This window comes from Vicugna pacos, chromosome 15, assembly GCF_048564905.1.
Source record: "Vicugna pacos chromosome 15, VicPac4, whole genome shotgun sequence".
Taxonomy (NCBI): domain Eukaryota; kingdom Metazoa; phylum Chordata; class Mammalia; order Artiodactyla; family Camelidae; genus Vicugna; species Vicugna pacos.
This window is the reverse complement of record NC_133001.1, coordinates 30,186,826-30,211,587: the sequence shown is the minus strand read 5'-3', so window position 1 is coordinate 30,211,587 and position 24,762 is coordinate 30,186,826. Positions and strand designations below refer to the sequence as shown.

Genomic DNA, 24,762 nt, shown 5'->3' with positions numbered 1-24,762 from the left:
TGCAAGCAGATCTTGATCCTTAGGTCTTCTTCAAGAGGAAATGACAGCTTGTGGTTTAGAAGACGGATGGTGATGTACGTTTAGTAGCCTCATCAATTTGTATTTGGCCTTTGATTTCTGAATTTTAAAGTTTCAGACTTAATGTTTTCTTGGTGTTTAAATTTACTATCATTGCTAAAAATTTCATCAACTTTTTTTGATATAGTCCATTGCTCCTGCTGAATTTTTTTAATTAGTTTTTCATAGCTTAAGAATTCTTATACCATCCTATATCCATTCGACTTATATAGAGAAACAGATAGGCAGTAAGAACTTCACTTCATAACTTATATTTTAGAGGGGAAACCCCACGTGACTGTTTTATCAGGGAGCCCCAAATCCTACCATAGCCAAGTACTGAGATGGTTTTGTTAACTCTGTGTACCGAGGTCGATGTGAGGCAACCCCACCAGCCGGAACACGTTCTGCATGAGAAGGGAGGAAGGAGTCACAGCCCAGCCCTGCGGTGCCCACACCGCGCTTCTCACCCGGGACACAGAACGCTGCCGTCCCCAAGAGGGGTTCGGTGGCGAGGGCACCAAGCCGTCTTTGGTCCTTGTGAAGCTTAAAAAGTCCAACGAGTCTTTGGGCCCTGTGTCCATTATTCTGACCTCATCACCCCCAGAGTTTAAGAACCAGCCATCAGAACAGAAGGCGGGACTTGCAGCGACTGGAAAAGAAACGCCCTTGTTCTAGGGGGTGGTGTCGCAGATGCGCGTCCACAAGCTGCAGCAGGAGGTGCGGGGCAGGACGGAGAGCCACGGGGCCCAAAGCGCAGCCGGCGCCGAGCCCACAGCGTCCCCGTGCCCTGCAGGGGGAGCAGGCGCGGCCAGGCCGCAGCCTCCGGCCGGGACCGGAAACGGGTGATCGCCAACCAAACGGCTAAACGGTACCCATATTGCCTGGCTGGACATTGCTTTGAGAAGCTGTTGAGAACAACTGATTTTCTGAACACTGGGCCTGAGGACGTTGCTGAAATCTAAGCGGTGGGTCCCACGGACGCTGAGCGCCCTCCTGCCGCATCACCCCGGGGCCAGCACTGGCCTCGCGGAAGCAGCACTGGGGCCAAGGTGGCTAAAGCCGCCCGGGGTTGGTTGCTTTTATCTCTTAATTGAAACGTGAGTTTGAAAGGCAAGCCCTTGGTCTGAGCTGATTGTCATTGTAGATGGACGAACTGCTGGTCAGGGACTTCCTACACGGCTGTGTTGTATAATACAACCTTTTCCTCATTTCATGTTGAACGGTGCTGTGTATGTCAATTCAAAGTTTATTCACTCTCTTTTCCAAGGTCATTTCATTTATTTCAAGTGTTTTTAACTTTAAATTTATTTTCTTCTTAATTTTATTTCCTGTGCAATACCTACAATGGTGCTGTTTCAGACTTACACAATCAGAATATAAATACGCATTTTCTTAGTAAAATGATCATTTCCCCCCCAAAAATGTACAGAGATCTAAAATCTGGTGCTATGTGTATATCTTGTCATTTGTTGAACTTTAATTTGTTGAATTTTCTGAAAGCTTATAACACATCTGCTACTCATTAATTTACTTGAATTTGACATAAAGCTGAACATCTCATGTTTTGAAAGGTTTTTTTTCATATTAATTAATAGTTTGTTGATCCTTTCACCTTTTTGCTAATCCAGAAGTATTTATTTTAGCATTTTAATGTTTTCATGAACTATTATTGCTAATGGTGATCGGTGTATTTTTGTTTTCTTTGAGTCGATCCCTTCACATACATAAGAAGACTTAATTCAGTTTCCTGTTTTATAAATTCTGCTCATTTTACTCCCAGAGGATATGGCCTGTATCCTTTCTTACAAATTGCATATTTAGGAACTTTTCTTTTTCTAAATTCCACTCATGCTGGGCCAGTTTATTCTGGTTTCAAGAACCTGAATTTATTCTGGTGATTTGAGGAGCAGGGGAGTAGACTGCTATATGGTGCATTTCAAAGTAGAGCTGTCACAGTGACTGAAGCTCTTTTTCTTACAACTGACACGTGTGACTCCATCTCCCTTGGGTGTAACCAGAGGAATGGAGCTGTGTCACCGGGAGCATCTCTGCTCAGCCTCCTGTATATTCACCATCCCCGCCTCTGTACGCATGACATGCAGCAAAGAGCACCAGGAAAGCCTGGGCCAGCTGATACCACGCCAGGTAAAGTGGAGCTGTGGCAGTTGCCTAATTCCTTTAACAAAAAGAAAGTAGATAATTAAGGCCCCAAAGGAGGGTGTGACATTGTCCCCTAACTTGGTGGCCGGCAATTCTCTTGTATCATTCTGATCCATTCCAATACAAAACATTTGTTTATTTTCACACAGATGGCAGTAATGTCCACAGCAGGGAAGAAGAATGATCAAATTTCCTGAATTATCCCTTGTTTGGACTCCAGACAAGTGTGTTTAAATACAAAATAATTATAGGCCATGATGACAATAATTAAAACTGTTTGCCCTATATAAGCACGTTTGAATTCCAGTCTAACGTTTTATACCAAGATCAGTTAACACTGTCAGATATAAATCTTTCTGTGCAAATAGCAAAATATGACTTCAACTAATATCTATGGCCTCTGGAGTCTAAAGAAAAAAGGAAGAGTAATTCGTGAGTTTATTCACGGTTCTTTCCTACCCATTTTTCCCCTAAAATCATAACAAAAACACAGCCAGTCTTAACCTTTGAAATTTTTCAGCTTGTGATCAAAGTAATTTAATTAATGATCTTAAAGCAATCCCATATGCTTATTGCTATGTTTCATGACATTGTTGAAACTTTACATTTTAGTCACTTTTATTATAGAGCTTCACTATTTATCTTGAGATATGTTGTCTGTAAAAGATGTCATTTGATGTTTGGATGATAAAATAATTTTTTTATGAATATGTTTTAGGAGTGAAGTAAGATTTAGCTTTTCTGCAGTGCTCCTCATCTCTTGAGAACCTGGGATCTACCTCCTTTTGTCCACAAGACGGTGTCTAAAGCAATTTGTATCGGAAGACCTGAACAGACTTGCAGAAACACAAGGCTGGAGACACTGAGTGAACAACAACTAAGTCATACTCTTTGCTTTTACACTTACTCTCTTTCACTTTCGTAAATAATTTCTTGTTAATTTATGTTTTGTTGTTTTGTTTCGTTAATTTATACTTTTCCTCATTTTAAGTATCTTTATGAAGCCGGCACAATAACCTTTGATCTGTTGGCTGTTTTGATTTTATTTCTTCAGTGGATTTACATGCCTTGTTAACTTGCAAATTTACTGTTTGTAACTTTGTGCTACCCTCGTATTTTAGGGGCTAACATGGAAACCCTTGAGCAATCTTCCTACTTTCTAAACAGGATAGCGAAGTCTCTTTTGACAAATAAGAATTTAGCTTCCCACAAGTAGATCATTTCTAGAATTAGACAATGTCCAAATCTCCATATTGTTCAAAGTACTTAAAATTTTACAATTAGATTTGTATAATTTATATTTTTCTAGAAATGTATCAGTATTCAAAATACCATTTAAATTTTCTTAACATTGGTAACAATATCCTGATACTGAGAATTTCTAGGTGAAGTTTGATGCTTAACTTTTTTCCAATGAATTGACAGAATAGCTTTGCAGATTTGTTCATTGCTCTTGTTTTTAAGTTATTTTTCACATTTGTCCATGTCCACCTTCTTAAGACATACAAATGTTTATTGTCATTGTTTCCCAGTGTCTTTCTTAATACTCTGGTGTGGACAACTGGACCCCCTTTTATCCCACTGTCTCTCACACAGATTACACAGCCGTCTAGGAGGGAGACGCAGACAGAAATTGAACTTGTGTCTTGGATGCCTGTTACTTCAAAGCAACTTAGCCTGTTGAGCTGCACTCACTCATTAGTTGGCTGGTAAAGGCAGCAGTCATGACATTAAATTTGTTTAACTTCTGGGAATCTCAGGAACCAAGACATATGGATGACTTCAGTTTCCTCATGTGGTGTAGCTGGCGCTGTAACTCAGACGTTTCACTCAACAAAATCACGCCAGAGGAATGGGTCCGTTTAGTCAGACTGAATGGAGAACCAGAGGGACCCAGACAAAACTCATCCAGAGAAGCAGACCCAGAAGAGCAAACACTCACCTCCAGGATCAGGCAGGATATAAAACCGAGCCAAGCCTAAGAATATCTGAATGGAAAAACTGTCGTGTTCAGATCCAACAGGGAGTGATGTGGGTTACAACCCCAGGAGTCAGCGGCTTGCTTCCTGAATTTGTCAGAAGTGAATATTAATGAAGTAGGCGTCACTACATGTAGGGGGAAGTTCAGTAAGATTTAAGTTTCTCGGAAGAGTGCGCGTTGTCCAACCATAAGAAGCATATGGGTGTAAAGATGCTAATTACGTTACAATGTTTGATTTTGCTGCATTATTTAAAATACATTTTAGGGTTAAATATTGTTCAGTGTATAGATGTATTTTAATTCAGGTTATTTTATGGCATATTTTATAACTATTTATTTTAAAAATAGCATTTAGGATGCATTTTTCAGCCCATTCTGTTTGTTCTCTGTCTGACCTCATTGAGCTACTTAAGATTGAATTCAGCATGTTCATGCTAAGTGGAGTGGCACTGGTTTTATTCAAAATCACATGTGGATATAATGTTCTGAGGCCTTGATTCCTATGTTTCTGATGCATAATGAGCTTGTCACATATCTCAGCAGTAAAGGATTTGACCCTAAATCGGAATTCTGAGGTGCAGCTGTTAACACCCTTTCTTCTTTGGAAGCGCCACACTGCGGTCCATTGCGGTGGGTCCCAACCACAGGGAGGCTCCAAACACACTCACACACCAGGCACACCATGCGTGAGCCACACACGTGTTTGAGAAACATGCAGGTTGGCCTGTTGCAGAGTTTATGTTTATACCATGCTGGCCATTTATACTTTTGTTTTTCACATGAATCAATGCTTAGCTCGAAATAATGAAGTTTATAACCCATCTCTGTGGCAGCTTATAAAAAGCCTGGTCTGATGATTGGGGATGAGAATTAAAAGCAGAAACAAAAGTCAGAGAGCAGCCAGTCCTTTGTGACTTGTGTCCCACAAAGTGATCTTCTCACTAAACCACATGGCCTGAGCAAGAAATATTACAAGGAACTTATCTCAAATATAAGCCCTTCCATCGTTAGCGATAAGGCAATAGGCATTGGGCCATTAAATCCATCGCTTTTTTCCTTAACTGACATGAATCACATCAAAACAAGCCAGTGGATTTACATGTCTGCTTAGACCAGGAAACGATTTACGTAGTTCTTAACTATTCTCATCCTTGGGTCCCCTTAGGACATAGTGAGTGAGCTGTGTGCTCTCTAGGGAATATTCTGAAGCCTTTTCACACAGAAATTTTCAACTTGGAGGCCAAAGACAAATTCAATTAAGCCTTAAAAAGAAAGTTATTTTCTTGGAATCAAGAGCAAGGTGTGAAGGCACGTGCAGGGGAAAGTTAGCCTGCGTGGCTGTTCATTAAGATCAAAACTAGGATCAGTCAGTATCCTCTTTCTGGTAACCAGATCTAACAAGCACATTATACTCCCTTTAGTTAAAGAGCATTTGAGCACATGTATTTATAGTCACGTGTTCTTATGGTTAACCAATTTTGATTTACAATTTACTGAGCCATATACATTAATACTGCCATGTCCTGGGTCACACGTTCACTAAAAAAGACCAAGCATGCAACTGGAAAGTATTTCTTTTACTCTATGAAAAAAAAGAGACACCTATATTTATTAAATGCAAGTGTTCTTTTTCTAAAAAGATATTTTCAATAATGTATGTCCATTCCCTGTCTGTAAACAGCAAGATGACTAGTTTGGGAACATTTTTTTCCTTATTGTTGCTTTTTCATGCCTTTTGCCAGGGCCATCAGAAAATGTTAAAAAGCAATTTTCTGGATATTCGGTATGTTGTATGTATTTCTAGTGATCTTCCCTCTATATTGGTCTGTTTTTAAACTCAGAGATGTTAGACATCAGAGATGCTGTAATAGCCTAATAATAAAATAATAATAATAATAATAATAATAATAATAATAATAATAATAATAATAATAATAATACAATCAGAGGTGACCTTCCAAAGCAGGGATTTACACGAAGCTTAATTCAGGTTGCAGATAAATCAGATTTTACATATGATGTTGAAGAATAACAGTATTCATTTAGTCAGCTTGAAATATAGTGTCCAAAAATGATCAAATCAGTCATGTCACTGATATGACGACTCATTCGTACTCTTCTGCTAGACAAAGTCAATTAGGCCAATCTATGATGGAGAATTTATGTGCTCAGTCATGCTGGGATGTGATTTTCATAATTCTTAACCAATCTGTCAGACATTTGGGATGAAAATTGTATCATGATACTATCGAAGCACTGATTAGAAATAAATCAGAACTCCTTTGCCCTGGAGGAAGTAACCTGCATGTTTCTCACCACCTGGGGTTGCCCGCCCACCCCTCTGTAGGTGGCCCTTCATCCACCTTTGAGAGGTAGCTCAGAGGTTTTGGAGATTTCTGCTTTGCTAAAGAGAGCTATTTGGTCTCATTCAATATCCACCAGCCCTCTTTCCTGGAGAAGATTTGCGGGCTACTTGTCCCTGCAGTTTCTCAGTCCAGAATTTACTGCTTCCGTAAGCGACTTCAGCTAACTGGATTTATAACGGATCGTTCCCACCCTCTGGAATCTGCTCGTTTTGCACAATCCATTTGTAAGTGGTCGTTCCCACAATTGCTGTATCTGTAGGAGCCACTGTACTTCCTTTTGTCTCTCAAGTTTGTAAAACAGTCAAAGGAACTTTTTCTTTGAAATTTTATTTTTTTTAAATTTTCTTATGAGTCGGGTATTACAGAACCGAGAAACATATGTATTTGGTTATTGAATAATTTCTCTTTTGTCGTATTTGATTGTGTCACTCCAGTTAAAATAAAACCACCCTGGTGAAATGACAAGGCAGTTTCTTTGCATCTGTTTATCTGTCACAGGACCCGGAAAGGTCTGCCACCTCCTCTAAAGGCCCTTTGAAGCAGTTATAACGATACCTCCATTTCAAGGATCGTCTCTTCCACGCGCAGGAAGAGCGCCCTTCCCGGGGGTGGACGGCACTGATCTGTGCGGTCAGGCTGCGCGCGTTCCCCTTAAACACAATCCACGCCAGAAGCACAGGCCCAGATGCTGGGAGCGGTTTTAAAGAAACTCAAATATATATTATGAAATGATTGATTTGACCAAACAAATGGGACTAAAAATTTTAAATGTGTAGAAAGTACACATGAGGAAAAAAATATCAAAAACCCTCCCTCCCTTTGACTTGAGAGAATGGAGTTCCATGAACTCACTGAAGATGTTGACTACTCTGAGCAGCGCGCTACGGCCCGGGACAAGTCAGTCACAGGCACCGCGACACAAAATTCATCTATTAAGTCTGATCGACAGTTCATGTAGATGTTGCTAAAACAGCAAGCCGATGTGACTGTGTAAACAGTAATAAAGTGCTTTGAGTGACCAGGCAATACTCATCTTATTGGTAAGAATGCGGCGCTCTAGCTGAGCTGCCTTTATAAGAAAAATGGCAGAACATAAATCATTTCGCAGCAGTGAAGTTCTAAATAGGAGGGCACTAACACAGCACTGAAATGAAGACTGGTTTCTCACCTAGAAACCAAGCAAGGCTAGGCTGAGGGGGTCCGTGAGATCTCAGACATCACATGCAAACATATTTATGCATATGCATTTGTGCATTTTTGTGGGATATGGATTCATATTCCATATGTTAGATTTCATATCCCATGTTTGTTAGATTTCAAAAAAGTCCATGCAGGCCTCCTCATCACCCCAAGCCCCCGCTCTCCAACCCCCACCACACACACACACACACACACACACACACACACCCACATATAAAGAACTTCCGTCATGGTAACACCCTCCTGGGAACAGTAAGGGCTTTTTAATTTCACCATAGAAAAAAAGTATTAATATTACAAGCATGCCCACAGAAATACCAGTAATTGAAAAAATTCTAATGTCTCTAAATCAGCTCAGACTTCTTTTCATTGACTACGACTAAGAAAACATGCAAGGTTAAGAAATCATATTTATTGCTTCTTTGGTACAACCAGAGGTGTTACCTCAAACCTTTAAAATAAATAGATTCATCAATAAAACTTATGATTGGCAGGATATTAAAATTCCTTCTTTGCTTTCACATAGAAGAGCCCGAAATATTAACAGGTGGGAGATGCAATACAGTTTGAAAAAATCCACGCCGACTGTGAAAACCACCACAGCTGTAAGGAAGTCACTCCATGTGGTCCAGCCTTCCCTGCAACTCCCGAGAGCGCACACTGACGGGGAGTTTGAGCACCGATTCTATCATCCCTAGTGGGGTCTCCTGGTACCTAGTCTGGTAATCCCCTACACCGCTGAAACAACATCCAAATAAAGAAGGAAAGTAACTACCGCAGCTGAGGTGTCCAAACCGTTGTCCTTGTTTCCTGGCGCAGTGGTCCGCAGCGTGTATAGCACCCTAAGGCTTACGGTCCCGGGGACAGGACTGTAAATTTGCTTCAAGGGAGGGGTTTTGTTTGTGTCACTGACGGCTCTGCTGGCTCCCGTCCACAGGAAAGGGAAGAGGATTTCTGACTGTCAGGTGGGTCTTCCGGAATAAACCTGAAGGTGAGGCACCATCCCCTTGCCCTCGCTTCGGGCAGTGCTTCTCTCCCAAGCTTCCTCTCCAAGTGTGGTTTACGCCGACAGCGGTGCAGCGCTAAGCCTTTCACTAGTCAGGACCTTCGCTAAATGCCCGCTGACCAGCCTGCACGGTGCAGGAGGCTGGCTCGCAGAAAGCAAGAGGGCCGGGAGGTCCTGGGGGGCCAGGCACACCAGGGAGGCCCGCCACCCCTGAGGGGCCTCGCCCACCATCCTGGCCATTCCTCCCATAGCTGGCAGGACCCGGGTCACCTGAAACACACAAAAAGTTGCACACATGAGCAGGACACCCCTCGTGGCTGCAGACTGGCAGGAGGCACTGGACCTCCCACTGTCCAGCAGCGTGTACAAATGGCCTTAATACATGTTTTTGTAGGGGGCAGGGCATAGCTCAAGTGGTAGAGCACATGCTTAGCATGCACAAGGTCCTGGGTTCAATCCCAGGTAACTCCTCCAAAACATAAATAAGAAACCTAATTACCTCCTCCCCTCCAAAATAATTTTTTTAATGCTTTCTTAAATGATAGAGGATGACTTAAGATGATGATGGACGAAGATGATGATCCTTAAAGCTATTTGTCTGAGGTTTTGCCCTGTAAAAGTGGCCAGAGGGAAAAACTAGCCTTCCCATAACAGCTTATCAGCTTCTGGTGAGCCCTGACCTGGGCTCCAAGGTGCTCGGAGACTATTCTGTGGGAACCTAATTTTGGGGTGACTCTAAGTCACATTCAAGTTACTCAAGAACTCCATTAACAAATATCTAAAAACTGCTTTTAAACTCTTGCGAAGAGAAAGCCCAGATCCAGAGTGTTCTCATTCTGCCTTGCTGGCCTCATGGGTGTGTTAGCTACACTAGCTGCCTGATGATTTTACAGTTTTCCAAAATTTCAAGGACCTATAAAGTGTTATTCCCAAACATTTCGTTTTTCTTAAAGTGAACATCGGTGTCATTCTCTGTGCTAACACTAGAGGGCAGTCGCGTTACACTGATGAAGGCTCAACGTGCCAGGACCCTTCCGAGGGCTCTAATGACGCTGCGGAATCACAGGGGCTGTGCATACAGGCTTAAAAAAACACGGATACATTTCCAGCATTAATTAGAGAATTTCTTACATGTCTCACTTTGTCCTGAGCTAACTTTTGTGGTGTTAGACAAAGCACACATGTTTAAGGAATTGGTGTATTTAGTGGTTTGCTCACTTAAGATCCCCAGGACTGAATAAAACAGTGGAAATTGGACAGCTGTGGAAATAGGATAAATGACTACTGCTAGACTTAAGCTTCAGAGGTGCCCTTTGCATTGCGGGATTTTTTTCCCACTCAACATTCACAAGCACAGCTCACCTAACTGCAGATTTTGCACAAGAAATCTGGTCCCGTGGCCTGGTATGGTGAGCGCCACGTTCCTGGTGGTCCACACACGACTGTCACTTAGCTGACCCCTCTCCCCGGTGTTTAAATGCACAAAGAGAAGTCAAGACCCATCCTTAAATATGTTTTCCTAAAATCCCCAGGGTGCCAAGGAACTGGTCCCCAGTGGACAAGTTTGGGGCAGCAGGCAAAGAGTAACTCTTGATGGGACAAGTGACGCCACGGAAGGTTCTGGTGAGAGATGGAAGGTAGGGGCAGGGATCGGGGTCTAAAGCCCCACAGATCCCGCTCTGTGAGTTCTGCACAGCTTTGTGGGAGGCAGAAGAGGAATCAAGACACTGAGCAGCTATGGGACACGCCAGTCAGATGATGCCTCAGATGGCAAGACCAGCTCATCGTACACCCGCCCAGCCTGCCCATCCTTTCATCCACAACGTGAACCTGGACATACGCACATCTGCCTCTGTCACTCACCCGAGATCTTTGTCGGGGCCTGGGACCTGTGTTACGTCTGTCTCTCTTCAAATATAAAAGGAGGAATGACAATAGCGGTAAGAGCTAAATTCGCAGAACGTCTGCTACAAGCCAGGCACCATTCTAAGTGCTCTACAGGTATGAACACATCCACAGGTCCTCCCGAATGAGGCCGGACAGTAGGTGTGGTTATCCTCTCCCCCGTGCAGAGAAGATGCTAGCGCACCGAGAGGCAGCGCAGCTGAAAGTAAGTAAAAGGGCAGCCGGGCTCGAGTCCGCACTTCTCACCTGTCTGCCCTCCTCCCTCTGGCCGCGAGAAGCTCACTCATGGTTTCTGTTGACTTTAACACAGCAGAGCACGAAGGCCAAAATGACAGTCCACATAATGGTGATAACAATGCCCTGTGGTCCGTATTCGGCAACGGACCATCACAATCCCAAAGGGCACGTAATCTTTAACACTGAACCAACTATGGGGTAAGGAGGAGAGGCAGAGAACTAAAACTGTCCAGAAAGAATGAAGGAATTCTGATCACTGGATAGATAGTAAAGGTGTCAGTGCCATTTTTTCAAATTCATCAGCTATATTAGCACTAAGAAGGACCAAATGGTCTTCTCACTCAATAGGCTGAGTCCCAAATCTAACAACAGGGACAACAAAGAAGGTCGCAGAATACTCTGTTCTGCAGGCTCTTTCCTCTACATGAGATGTATATGTATCTAGAAGGTTCTGGACAAGGTCCTGAACAGGGCCCTGCTGAGGGTTCCCTCAGGTCCTGAAGTCCCATCCGTTAGGTTTGGGAGAGACCAGAAAGCACATTTAATCCCATTTCAAGCTCTAACAAGGAAATTAAGAAAGGCCCAGCCTCTCTGAGGACAGTGAGCTGGTGACACGATTTGCTGTGACCTAGCACTATGCATCTGTGGGGCGGAGCTGGAGATTTCGCGGAGGGAAGGTCTGAGGGGTCGGGAGTAGCAGCATCTTCCCGCTGAGCGACAGCCAGGAAGAGGCCACCAGGGCTGAACCAGGGCCCAGCTCTGCCCACCACCCACCTCCACACACAGAAGTGGGTTTGCTACGTTACTAGCAGCACCACGCATGAACCCGGACTGCGCAGGGGCGGTGGCCAGAAACCGCCCTAAGCATGTCAGATGGGCTGCCTCCTTCCCTTTCATTCTCAGAATTACGCTCTCTGGGAGATGGGACTCTTGACTATCATCTCTTTGGTAAGTGGGGAAGCTGAGGCACTGAGCAGTTAAGAACTTGTCTGGTGTCATGAAGCCAGTTAGTGACCGTCAAGATGTGAGCCAGGCGTCTGGACTGTGGGGCCCAAGCTCCCGACAGCCCCGTTTCAGAGCACTCGCTTTAGGGGAGAAATGGCCCCCAAAACCCTTGCTCAGGGACTTGATGGGTTGGGAAACTGACAGCTGAGCATCTTTTCGTGCAGACAAGGGGATGTGAGCTGACAGAAAGCTGAAGCCCCAGCTGGGGCCTCCGGAGAAGTGAGCCAGTGTGCCAAAGCCCTGGGGAAGTGGCATGCTTTGGAAAGCAAGCCGTAATTTAAAAAAATAATAGTAATAATCTGTAATCTGGGGCAGGGGAGGGTACACTCAGTGATAGAGTGCATGCTTAGTGGGGTTCAATCTTTAGTGCCTTCAAAAAAAAATAATCTGCTACTCCGATTTTTCACTAAGTGATGCCAAATATCCTCTCAATGAAAATGTAACCAAAGCCCCCAAAAGGAAGACCAGATTTCCGAGTGGGACCAGGAAGAGAGGGGCACGGGCTGGTAAAAGGCAGAAAGGAAACCCAGAAGGGAAGGTGTCGGAGTCCTGAGATGGGGAGTCCATGGAACTTTTTAACAAATCAGATTTAAGTATTAACTCCAAGAGCGGCCATAACAAATTTTTTTTTCATCAAGGAGACAAGATTGGGGCCAGGGAGAGCTGCCAGTGATGAGCTTGTCCTACCTTACCGTCTGCCCACACACGGATGGACTGATGTGCTAAAAAAAGCTCATCAGCGGAGCCCCCTCCCGGCACCGCACAAACCCCAGGTGAGTGGGGGGGGTGCAGGTGGGAAATAGCGCCCCTCGTGGCGGCCAGGGGCACTGCGCACATGCGAGAGGCTCTTCTTTAATCTCCCCATTCTTAAACTTAAAACGTGGCTCATCCACAGGTTTTTTTTAAAGTAAGGGTCACCAGAAACAATCATATGTTTTTGATAAAGTAAAACCTTGTAAACCGTGCACGTTGCTGGTCCAAGAACAGTTAAGTGATTTGTTAACAAAATGGGAGGAGAAATTGTAAGGCTCTTGTGGGATTTATAACCCACAGATAATTAAGTAAATTGCAGTGATGCTATTGCATCAGCTTTAAAACCTCCTATTCCTACTATTGATAAAGGAGAGGAGCACTCAGCAGTCTCTTTCCTCTTCTCTCTTCTAAACGTCCATCAATGAATCCAGACTCTATAGTAAGATCTTCTCTTGGCCTCATTTAACTCCAACCACATTTTCTTTCCTTTTCCAATAGTAAAAGCCTCCCTTTCCAATCACAATCATCGATTTGTGAAAACGTCTTGACAGGCCCATGAATCAGTCTTAGAAAAGCAGTGTTTGAGCTCTCTCCAAATGTATTTGTATTTTTAAAAAAAATCTTTTAAATGAGAAAATCCCAAGGTGCAATGAAATGGATAATCAGAAAGCAACGATGTTTGGGGTGGCAATTATAACCTTGATTGAATATGCAAGCCATCGGCAGAATTAGAGAACCATCTTTTCTTTCTCTAGATTTTCTTTGACCGAGTTTTCCAAATCCACTGTGGGAGCGTGGACCACCCTCCTTCCTCCTTCAGCACAAGCCCCCTCCCCTGATTTGCCGCCCCGGGGGCTTCGGGGACCTTCCTGAGGCGCGGCCCCACAGCGATCGGGGAGTTTGCTGGGAGGCTGTGTGCCATTCACACTCTCAGGCTTCTTCTGTGGTTGGACCTGGAAGCCATCGCCCAGTGGACGAGCAAGCGGCCATCGAGACTCCGGCCACAGAGCAACCAGTGTGGAAGGAGAACAGACACCCAAGGTGAGAATCTGGGCCCTTCACACAGAGGCTACTTTGTCACCTCAGCTGACCCAGCTGGGTATGTACTTGTGTGTGGCTTTTGGTGGCCAGGGTTAGAAATGTCCAAGTTTATTTTTGCATGTGGACTTCCGGACCGTCTGTACGTTTGAAGGAGAAGCATTTAAAATAAATTTCAGTTAACTCCCTGGGCAACACAAACAATTGAAACTTGGTTTCATTTTCCTGTCGCTCTTTTTAAACAAAGAGGAAATGAGCAGCTGGGGTAGAAATTCACTCAATTTCATAACAAGTGCCTTGTGGCTGGACTTTGACACTATTTTTTTCAGTATTTATTCAAGAAAGTTACGTGTCAGGTGGGCAGAGGGTATAGCTCAGTGGTAGAGCATGTGCTTAGCATGCATGAGGTCCTAGGTTCAATCCCCAGTACCTCCATTTTAAAATAAAATAAAATAAAATAAAATAAAATAAAATAAAATAAAATAAAATAAAATAAAATAAAATAAAATAAAATAAAAAGTAAATAAATAAGTAATAAATAAGCAAGCCTAATTACCCCTAAAAAATAAAGTGCTGTTTCAAGCCCTGACACGTATTCTCACTCAAAGAATTCAGACATGATTTACAGATTATCTAACTCTTCATTGAAGTTGGTCTTCAAAAATTGATGCTAGCCATTATTATCACGTGATAAACTCAAGTAATCAAAGAGCAATTCTTTGAAATATTATTCTAGCCAGACTACCCACTTGCTACCAATTTCCCCACCTCATACTTACTTGGGAGACCTGTAGCTCTGGGCACATCTTTGGGACATCTTCCTGGAAGGCCACGATCACCCCTTTCTCCCATGTCACCTGGATTTCATTAGAGAAATGTTATTTTTCTATGTATCTATAAAAATAAAGTTCCATATTTTTCAACTTAAAGCAAGGCCTACATTCAGAAATCAAAAAGTTATGATGTTGCTACAAACTAGATTGTAGTAAGTACGTAGCAAGGGAAAAATCAAGTTAATTATTTTAAGAGGTCTAAGGGGAAAAATCAAATGATTATATCCCTAGATGATGAAAAGACACCGGACAATTAAACATGCATTCCTGATACAACATTCAATAAAATAAGAAGCTAGCTAATTCCTCAGCATGATAAAGTTTATCTGTCTCAACCCCTGGCTGGCGTGATGCTTCACGCAAAACACAAGCAGCAGCTCCACTCCAGTCAGGATGTTATAAAGACGCCTACTTTCTTACTATTATTTATTATTTGGTGTAAGTTACCCTTGTTCTCGGTGAGGCAGGAAGCCCCATAAAAAGACCAGCAGGACCCCCAGGCAGGGCCATTACTCTCCTGCCAACACCATCCAGTTCCCTGGCCCAGAGGCTCTATCTCACTTTTTGCCTCTGAAATGGCTTACTTACCCCTAAAATTCTATTGGTTCCCTGAGCTCACTTCTGATTGATTACTTCCTTCACTCCTGATTGGCTATTACTCTCACTTCTGATTGGTCCACTTCACTAACTTCTGATTGGTCCATTTGTAGTACTTCAGTCACATGGAGCTCACTCCTGATTGGTTATTTCTCTCACTCCTGATTGGTCTATTTCCATAAAGCTTGTTCCTGGTTGGTCAACTTCTGTTATACTTTATTTACATATGATGTTGCAAAGTGTAAAACTGGCAGCCTATAAAGGCCTGTGCAAACCTACAGACAGAGTCCAGAACTTGGAGTGTTAACTCCTCTGGGTCTGCTGGCGTAATAAACCTGAGTTCTCCAACTCTCCGAGTGCTGCTTGGTTTCTCGCCTGGATCCAGGTTGCTGTCACAATTGAGCTGTAACACATTTTTCTGCAACATCAGGTGATATGACTGTTGATCTTACACCCTAGAAAACCAATTCAAAATCTACGAACAATAAGAGAATTCAGTAAAGGAGCAAGGTACAAAATTAATATATGGAAATCAATAATTTTCACATATACAAACAATCAGGAATAAGATGTAGTGAAACAAAGATCCCATTTGTAATAGCAACTAAATTATTAAATAATCAGGAATAAGTTTAATCAGAAATATGCAAATCCAACCTGGAAAAAAATTTAACAGAAGATTAAAAACAATCTAAGTATCCACTGAAGGGTTAAATATATGGTGGTACTTTTTTATAGAGTAGAATGCTATGCACCTGTGAAGAAGAACCAGGAAGCTCTTTGGCATGATCCCCAAGACATTGTTAAGTGAAAAAAGCCAGGGCCAGACCACTTACTAAAGGACAATACAATTTATTGAAATGATATAAGAAAAAATATACATTCATTGATCATCACAGATATGGATATTTAGGAAGCTAATAATAGTGATTACCTAATAGAAAGGATAAAGGAATCGAGGCAGATGGGAGATAGGGCTGGGAGAGACATGCTTCACTGAATATCTTTTTATACACTTTAAAATTCATGAACAATGTACATTTAGTATTACCAAAAATGAATTAATGAATTTTTGAAATTTAGAGGGTGCTGTCACAAGGGAGTACATTTCAATTCTGCCTCATTATTTACAGGGAATAAAGGAAATCTGTATTGCAACCAACCATGTGTCTTTGCAAGACAGCTGACTGAATTCGGGGATCCAGCAGCCACAGAACAAAGTTGTATTAAACTGGCCCCTGCAGAGACCAAACCCACAACCTTGGCCTCATTAACAAAGTGCCTCAAAACCTTAGTTAACTGGTCCTAAATGACTTCTACTGCTCCTGGTAGGAGGCATTACCTGTTTCCCCACCAGTATAGTATTATATTGTTATTTTACTACATTGTTAGAAGATGCAATGGCATTTTGCAACAAATTCTATACATAATCATTTTTTCCAAATATTCATATCAGCTCAACCTCATCCAATGTTATCAGGTTCGTTATAATTTTAAAAACTAAGCCACGTACACAACAAAAATAGAGTATCTGTACAACCATATGCACATTTGTCAGTCAAAAATCTCAAATTATGAAGTGAATCTTTAAATAGTAACCATACTTCAATTTTTAGCTGTGAATTTCCTTGTGTGAAGATTTTTTACCATGTCAACCACCTTTTCAAAACAAAGTTTTATAAGTATTGTGTAAGGATTTACAGCTCAGCTCGAACTCACACGAACTAGTTATTTTTTACACTCATCACCAATACGGCCTTACTGCATTAGGAAGCTAAGACAACTAGCATTTTTAAAACTAACAGCTTAAGCTCTCTAGTTAACTTAGCAATTTAAATGTCATATCACTGCAAATCTCAATGCTGGCCATAGACTGTGCCTCATTTTCTGAAGAGATGAGATGAGCAGAGTAAGTTAAACTGCAGCTTTCACAGGGATGGTGCAATAGGGAAGAACAAACCTGACTCCCTATGAGATCTGTTCCCTTAGCTCTAGCCCTGTGCTCTGTGTCCTGGGCTGAGCCATGCTGGTTCTGCACCTTTTGTAAAAGCATGTTGCCTAGAGCCTGAAATAGACAGGAGAGCCCACTCTCCAGGCTCTGACCTTTAAGGATGAAACACTCTTCCATTCAGATAGAGATAAAAAGTTGAAGAACAGAGAATAACATTTGTCAGAGGCTTGAGACAAGGCATAGCGACATATCTACTTGACTCACACTAAAAAAATCTAAACATACACACAGCCTCACTCAGAGACTGAAAACTACCCCAAACCATGAACATTTAAAAAGTACTTATGACATGAAAGACTGACGTGATCCTAAGCAAGGTGAACACTGGGCCAGTCGGGGGTCTCTTGTGTTTCTGCTCCAGCGTCACATGACATGAACACACATGAAACAGACACACAACAAGGCTGTGGCTCCAACGCGTTTGTGTAAAAGCGTGTAAAGCATGGTGATGAAAGCCAAAATACACATCAACACGACTTAAGCTTTGAGTATGATCTGAGGCCTGTTTCTACGAGTTCCTATTAAAAATGTTCTGCTGTGTTTTTCAGAGTAAGTTTTTAGAAAGAAAACAGTGATTTGATTAAGACATAGCCTGAACTATTAGTAAAACTTATCTATGTAGCAATGTCTCTGGAAAAAGGCTCTCAAAGCATCTCCATGGAAACCAGCACCTACACCATTCCTTCTTTATTAAGTGGGGGGAAAAAAGGCAACAAGAGACAATGAAATACATCTCTGATCAGAAGAACAGTTAAGTTTCAAATGGTGGAGTGTTTATTCTCAAGAAAAATTTGATCTGTAACCTTTGGGTAGTAGAACACTACGTGTTTTCAACTAAATAGGACTTTTAGTGTATGTGATGGACAAGAAAGATTCAGTCCACTTATCAAGAATCTTACATTTCCAAATTGTGACAGTATTGACTGATAAGAGTCCATCTGATTATTCCTTTCTGTCCACGCCCCACATTTTAAGAAGTAAAACTGAGAGAAGATACTGTTTCAAAGGAACCCAATGCCAAGAAAGGTATGGAGGAGGGTGGGGAGAGAAAGTTCTTTAGGGAAAAAAAAAACTCTATCACATCCAGATTCTAGGCTATGTCACAAATACTGCAGGAAGAAACAGTCCCTTATATGATCAAACTATGCCTAATGAATGAACTTACTGCTAGAGATCCTTTCCAGGTTCCAAATATAGAAACAGATTTTTCTTCCTTTCAAAATAAGGTTCACCTGCTAGGGCCAACCCAGCCCAACCCAGACACAACTCCATGCTCCAGTTCCAAGCATCCCAGGAAGTTTCCAGAACAGGTCCCCTTTATTTCCAGTGCTTCTCAGCCCTGGTTGCACACTGAAATCCCCTGGGGAATACTGTGAAAGCCCAATGTAAATCAAAACCTCTGGGAAGGGGACCCAGACATGGATGTAGCCCAGGCTGGAGAGGCAGCCCTCTGCAGACTCTCCCAGGGAAGCAGGTAGACAGACACTTTCCTTTCTTAGGGAATAAGGTGGGACTTCAGAAGCGGTCTTTACTAAGTCAAAGTTAAGCTCTGTCCCAAATATGGAGACTTCACTTTAGCCAGAGAAGAGAGGGCTGGCAGCCCTACAAGATGCTCCTTCTCAGTGGGAAGATGGGTGACGCCCCCCACGGACACTGCTGCCCTCACTGCAGGGTTTCTGATTCAGTGAGTCTGGGCCAGCAGGAGAACTGCTTTCCTAACAGGTCTCTGATGATGCGGACGCAGCGGGGGCCACTCTTTGGGAACCACGGCTCAGCAGGGAACTCAGGAAAGCATGGGCTCCGCCACAACACAGACAACTAAGCCAGCAGTCCGCCCGCAGTGGTGGAGTTTCCTCGAAGAGTTGACACAGGAAGCAGGGCCCGACCCTGGGGAGAGCACCTCTGGTCAGAATTCCTGAACTGAAGGTAAAAGCAGGACCAAGGTGAGTGGCCATGGGATTCTTTCAAACACCCGGTTCTCTTTAAGATGCACTCTGAGCTCTCTCCATGTTTGATTGTGTTCAGCCTCTGAAAACTTGGAAATCTGCCAGGTTGACCCGGGGCCCCATTAACACACCGCTCTGCGCATGCCAAATAGGAAATAATGAACAACGCTGTTCCAGCTGAGGGTGCAGTGAGCCGAACGTGTCAGCAATTCACAGACAGATCCCAAAATGCAGCTGGCTTGACTTCTGACCACTCACACCATAATGTTTATCCCTAATTGGGGCACCCCTGTTTAAAAAACACACATCCTCTCTTGATTTTGGTGCCATGTCTTTCTGAAGTTCCCCGGAGAGCTGTCAGTCCCTCCTCGTGATACATAAACTCCTCGCTCTCAGTTCTCTCTGTAAATTACCCGGCACACTCCCACCCCAAGCTGACAGACTTACTCAGCTCAAATAGCAAACACCACCGGGGGCAGCCAGCCCTCCTCCAAGTTCTGCGGAATACCTAACCCATTCATAAGCCTATTCCCCTGCAAAATAACTGGTCTCAGGGGCTTAGCTTGCTTTCAATAAATGGAGAAGAAACAAACTCTCTCACAGTCTCTCATGCCTTAAATAAGGAATAAAGTTAGACTGAATTTCAGAGCTGAACAAAAAAAGTCCCTCAAATCTGACAGCCAGTGTCACTCTTTAAAAGAAGAGGGAGGCAAGAAAGTGGGGGGTGGGGGAGGCCGCGTTAACTCCTGATGTGACCTTTCTGACGTCCTAACAAACTGTTGGTTTAAGTTAACACGCACAAATCTTCAAGGGCTGGTTGCCATCTCAGAACAACTCTATGATGATTCTAGGGGTCTCGATAAAAATAAAAACCTGAATGATCCTTTACCAGATCCCATGAGGTTTATTTTGAACTATGGTTAAGGCAGACTGTAACTGAAAAACACTGGCACCAAAAGGCAAGGGACCTTAATTCTGGTGTTTGGTCTACTGTTGTCATACACCAAGGTAAAGAAAATATCAAACAACAGTTTTCCAGTCCTGACCATCACCACTGTGAAAAGCGAGCAATCCATCTTACCGCGCAGACAGCTGGCGCTTGCTAGGACACGTGAATTCATCTGAAAAAGGGCAGTGTACGTCCCTGGTTCCACGGGGGCAAAATGCCTTACCTTCAGGTCCCCTCAAACCGAGAGCCCCTAGGGGACCCTTCATGCCTGGGAGGCCACGATGTCCCTTATGGCCAGGAAAACCATTCTGTCCGGGGGTCCTAGGGGACCAGGGGGTCCAGGTGGCCCAGGGAGGCCAGAGGCTCCCGAGTCAGGACGCTTGAGGCTAGCAGCCATCTCAGCAAAATGCCCTAGAAGATAATAAACAAAAGAGCCCAGAATAGTCAGACACATGCAAGTGATTCAAATGAAAAGAGAGGTATTTCAAGTGTGTTTTTTTCTCAGCGTGTCACCACAGCTTCAAAACCGGCGGTGAGAAATAAGTAAAGCGGGGTCATTTTTTTCACAAGCTTTCTGCCAGGAAGCTTCACTGGGGATGCTTTTCTATTCAGCCCTCCCTGGATAAACCTGGTCCTGCTGCTTTGAGACACGGGGGAGGGAATTAAAGTCCTTAAACTGCAGGGCTCTGGGCTAAGCGGTGCTCCTCAGGGGTGAGGGTCTCACCTGAACCTGCTGGTTATCTGAAAGCCAGGAGGAAAGTGAGTTTCTCAACATGGGTAGGGAGTGGATGTCCAGGAGCTTTCTGAAAGCCAAGGACATCATCCAGAATTAGTACCAAAACACCCTTTGAGACCCAGGCTTACATTTTTAGCTTGAAGATACTTAAGTCACATGAAATATCCAGAGAATTCATGACTTCCTATTAATAATCCTTCTCAGAAGTTTTTTCATGCTTGGAACAGACACCAGACATTAGTGCTCGCTCCCTAAGAATGGGCAGTCTGTCTGAAAAATTAATAACTGCGTAGGCTTTTCCAGGAATCATTAAAGAGACTAAGAACCATCCACAGTAACCATGGAGAACAGGAAAACGGTCCCATTAAAATGCTCTCAGGGAAATATTCTAGTGCAGTGTTTTAAAAAAGCTTTTAGAGTGTGAAGGAGAATATAAATTGGAAACCCATTTTTTAACCAAGATTTTAAAGCTGTCCAAATACGAGTGTCCTACGCTGGCCTTCTTTAGGTAAGAGTTAGCATAAAGTCATAATATTCTCAGTGTGAAATATTTAAAATTGAAATATCGTTTCAAGATAAAATGTCGACAGCAGTGGTTTTCAAATACAGAGGTGATGATTCCATTCTGGAAAACTTGATGAACCTACTAGATAAACTTACTACCTTATGAATGTACGAAAGAACACGATAATTAATAGCATTGCCATAGTTACAGATGAATTTGGAAAAAAAGGCTAACATGCAAAAATATATCACTACTTTAGTAAAATTCTAGTTATTGATTTTCTACATCCATGGTACCTGAGTAGAAGCAATGTCCTTATGCTTCCTAGAGGCACAGAGTCTGCCAGTTACTTCTCACATAATCCACAGAGAGAGTCTAGGTCAGTGCCAGGTACACAGCAGGTGGTAGGATGTTAACAGGAGAAAGGTTCTGAGAATTTGTGTTCCAAAGGGGAAAAAAATGTGTGTGTGTGTGTGTGTGTGTGTGTGTGTGTGTGTATGAGGTGTACTTTCTTGTAAATCAACCCCATTGGCAAAAAAAAAAAAAAAAAATCCAGGCTAACCCCAAAAGGTAAAATTTTTCTTTGAGGCTATAAGCTATTGCAAATGGCAACAAATTGGATAAAACAGAATTGAAATTAATGTTATTCAAAATCTCCCACCTTTATGTCTGTGAGTCTTATGGTTACCAAAGGGGAAGGGGTTGGGAGGGATAAATTGGGAGTCTGGGATTAGCAAATACACACTACTATATCCAGAACAGATAAAGAACGAGGTCCTACTGCATAGCACGGTGAACTACATTCAATATCTTATAATAACCTACAATGAAAAGGAATCTGAAACAGAAGATATGTGTAACTGAATCACTATGCTGTATACCAGAAACTAACAAAAACATTGTAAATCAACTACATTTCAATAAAAAAAAAACTCCCACCTTTAAAGCATACAAAATGTCAAGCCATTCTGACGTATTTATCTTGCATGACTCTCATGCAAACCTGCTTAATGTGCTGATCTGTGGGTGCTCTACCCTGGGACGGAAAAGAAAACAGACCGTTGTATACGGAACCATAAAGGGGACACTGTTAGATGAGCAAGTGTCAGACTTGGCAAGGAGCCAGATCGTCTGGATTTACAAGGGAAATGGCCCAGCTGCTGAGGAGCTGAGGTTTCGTCCTGCCCGACTGCCCCTCTGCCCCCACCCGGTACTGTGGGATGGAGTTTCCAAAGGGAACCCCAGGGACTGCCCATCACTCACTGGAGGGCCCTGGATACCAGGCAGGCTGGTGGCACCCTGGTCTCCCTGCACGCCTCGTGGTCCAGGCGGTCCTCGAGGTCCTTCCTCTCCAGGAAGCCCCCGGCTTCCTTTAGGCACCCTCAAGCCAGGCTCCCCAGGGTTACCTGCCTGGAACACAACAGCGCACCGTAAAACTGGGCCACGCACAGGTAATGTGTCTGCTTAATACCAACACAGGCACTGACATGAAGCTGCGGGTTGACTTAAGCTCCATTACCTAAGAGGTATTTGCTCAGAGGCTGCGAATCCTCCAGGTAAAGACACACAAGGCCACACGACAATGCTGCCATCTCTTAAAATTCCAGTTCAAGTAAACTTTTTAAAGATCTGTCTTTTTGGTATGGTTATTATTTCAAAATGTTAATTGGAACAATCCATTTTGAAACCACATTCTTCATACTTTGATCCACTTCTAACAGCAAGGTAGTTTTTAATGAAACATGTTAACTTTTCCTGGCCACCAAAAGACCGCTGAGTTCACAAGACACGTTACGTGGTAGATCAGCAATACAGAAAGCATCAAATAAATATATTTCCAAGAACGTAAGTCATTTAGCCTTTATAATAGTCTCTGGAGCATTTGGAGAAGTCACACGTGTCTGGGAATTATCAAATACTAGCAGGAACTAAATCGATGTATTTAAAATACCCAAACAAAAAGTGAGAGTCCATAATTTAAGTGCTGAGGAAGTTAAAAATCTAAATATTAAAGATGTTAAAAAAATAAACCAATTATTTCTTTAGCACAAAAGCATACACCAATTAGATTTTCCTTCTGAAAGCAGACTACTAAAAGCATTTTTAAAGTCCTCATCTACAATGATTGCTTTAAAGGAGACTAAATTTATTCACTTGTTGTTAAACCACCTCTAGTGGAATTTGTGGCATACTAGTTCCGGTGTACAACTGTTCACAGAATAAGAATGAGAGATAAAAGGGCAGGAGGCATCAAGGGAATGCTAGTGCTCAAGACATGAATGTTCATAAAACAATGCAATCCTGCTTCTGTTTCATATGCAACATTCGTCTAGAAAAAGCCTACTCTTTCCAACATTCAAATGTTTTAAACTAAAGGAAAAAAGGTGGTGAAGCAATGCTTTCCCTAGACACATCGAAATGAAGCTCAGGGAGTGTGCTTTTTCCCAATCTCTCTTTATGCAAAAAAACAAAACAAACAAACAAAAACCCTGACACTCATCAAGTCAACCTGTCAAAATTGCTTCTTTGAATAAATTATGGCTTAAAAGACTTCCTGAAAGTCAGGGTCAGTGGGGAGAGCTGAGGATGGAATGAAGGCGGGGGACCTGTCAGGTGACTAGGATGCAAAACCACAGCAACTTATAAAAAAATAAAATAAAACCCAGAGAAGAAACCAAATGAATTCAGAATGCACTAAGAACTGGCAGACACATAAGAAGGAATGTGAATGGTCTTTAGGAGAAGAGAGGGACTTTCAGTTGACAGCCAGTGGCCTCAGGAAACAGAGACTTCAGTTATACAACCACTAGGATATGAATGAGCTCGGAAGTGGGTTCTTCCCCAGAGCCTCCAGATAAGAGCTTAGCCATCCAATATCCTGTTTTTGGCTTTTCAAGATTCCAAGCAGAGTCCAGTTGAATCAACCCCAACTTTTACCTGCAGAATTGAGATTTAGTAAATGGCTTTGCTCTAAGCTGCTAAAAAGAAAGAAGAAGAGGGAGGAGGAGAGGAAGGAGGAGGGGGAGGTGGAGGAGAAGAAGAGAGAAGAACAGAGGAAGAGGAGAAGAAGGAGAGGAAGGAGAAGGAGGAGGAAAAGGAGGAGGAGGAGGAGAAGAAGGAGGAAAAGGAGAAGAAGGAGGACAAGGTGACCACGACGATGATGATGGCGAAGGAGAAGGAGGAGAGGAAGAACTAGAACTAGGAGAAAACAAAGGAGACCAAATTTGAGGGTGATACCTGGCTGGCAATGTCTGCAATATTGCTAGAACAAGGGGCAGGCAGTTTCGATGAAGATGTCAAGGGCCAACATGGCCAGGACATCACAGGGGTCCCGGGTCTTTGGGAAAGAATTTATCAGTTGAGGAGTGGGCTGCTGAAATAGAACCCGGGGAACAGACCTCACCCACTTGCCGGGTTTGTCCGGGCTGAAGTCACTGAGGAAAGGGGAAGCCTTTCTCTCAGCAGCCATTTCCC

The 24,762-nt window shown here is 43.0% G+C and overlaps 2 long non-coding RNA genes across 6 annotated transcripts in view; one reads left to right on the top strand and one right to left on the bottom strand.

Moving 5' to 3' along the window:
* The first annotated feature begins 927 nt into the window (after window positions 1–927).
* LOC140685885 (uncharacterized) lies at window positions 928–4,477 on the top strand. 2 transcript variants are annotated; one of them, XR_012059332.1, is made up of 2 exons: window positions 928–1,025; window positions 2,939–4,477. It is a non-coding gene; the product is annotated as an uncharacterized lncRNA (long non-coding RNA). The 2 variants fall into 2 exon arrangements; XR_012059333.1 differs by lacking the exon at window positions 928–1,025 and adding an exon at window positions 1,956–2,205.
* Window positions 4,478–8,159: 3,682 nt separating this feature from the next.
* Window positions 8,160–24,762, bottom strand: part of LOC140685711 (uncharacterized) — a 28,389-nt gene continuing 11,786 nt past the window's right edge. For 2 of the 4 annotated variants that reach the window (XR_012059065.1, XR_012059066.1), the window contains 6 exons: window positions 22,552–22,698; window positions 22,228–22,324; window positions 20,772–20,850; window positions 20,271–20,458; window positions 14,491–14,568; window positions 8,160–9,043 (listed from right to left, as the gene is read on the bottom strand). This is a non-coding gene — a long non-coding RNA (uncharacterized lncRNA). The remainder of the gene's footprint in view (window positions 9,044–14,490; window positions 14,569–20,270; window positions 20,459–20,771; window positions 20,851–22,227; window positions 22,325–22,551; window positions 22,699–24,762) is intronic. The other 2 variants (XR_012059067.1, XR_012059068.1) reach the window with 2 other exon arrangements.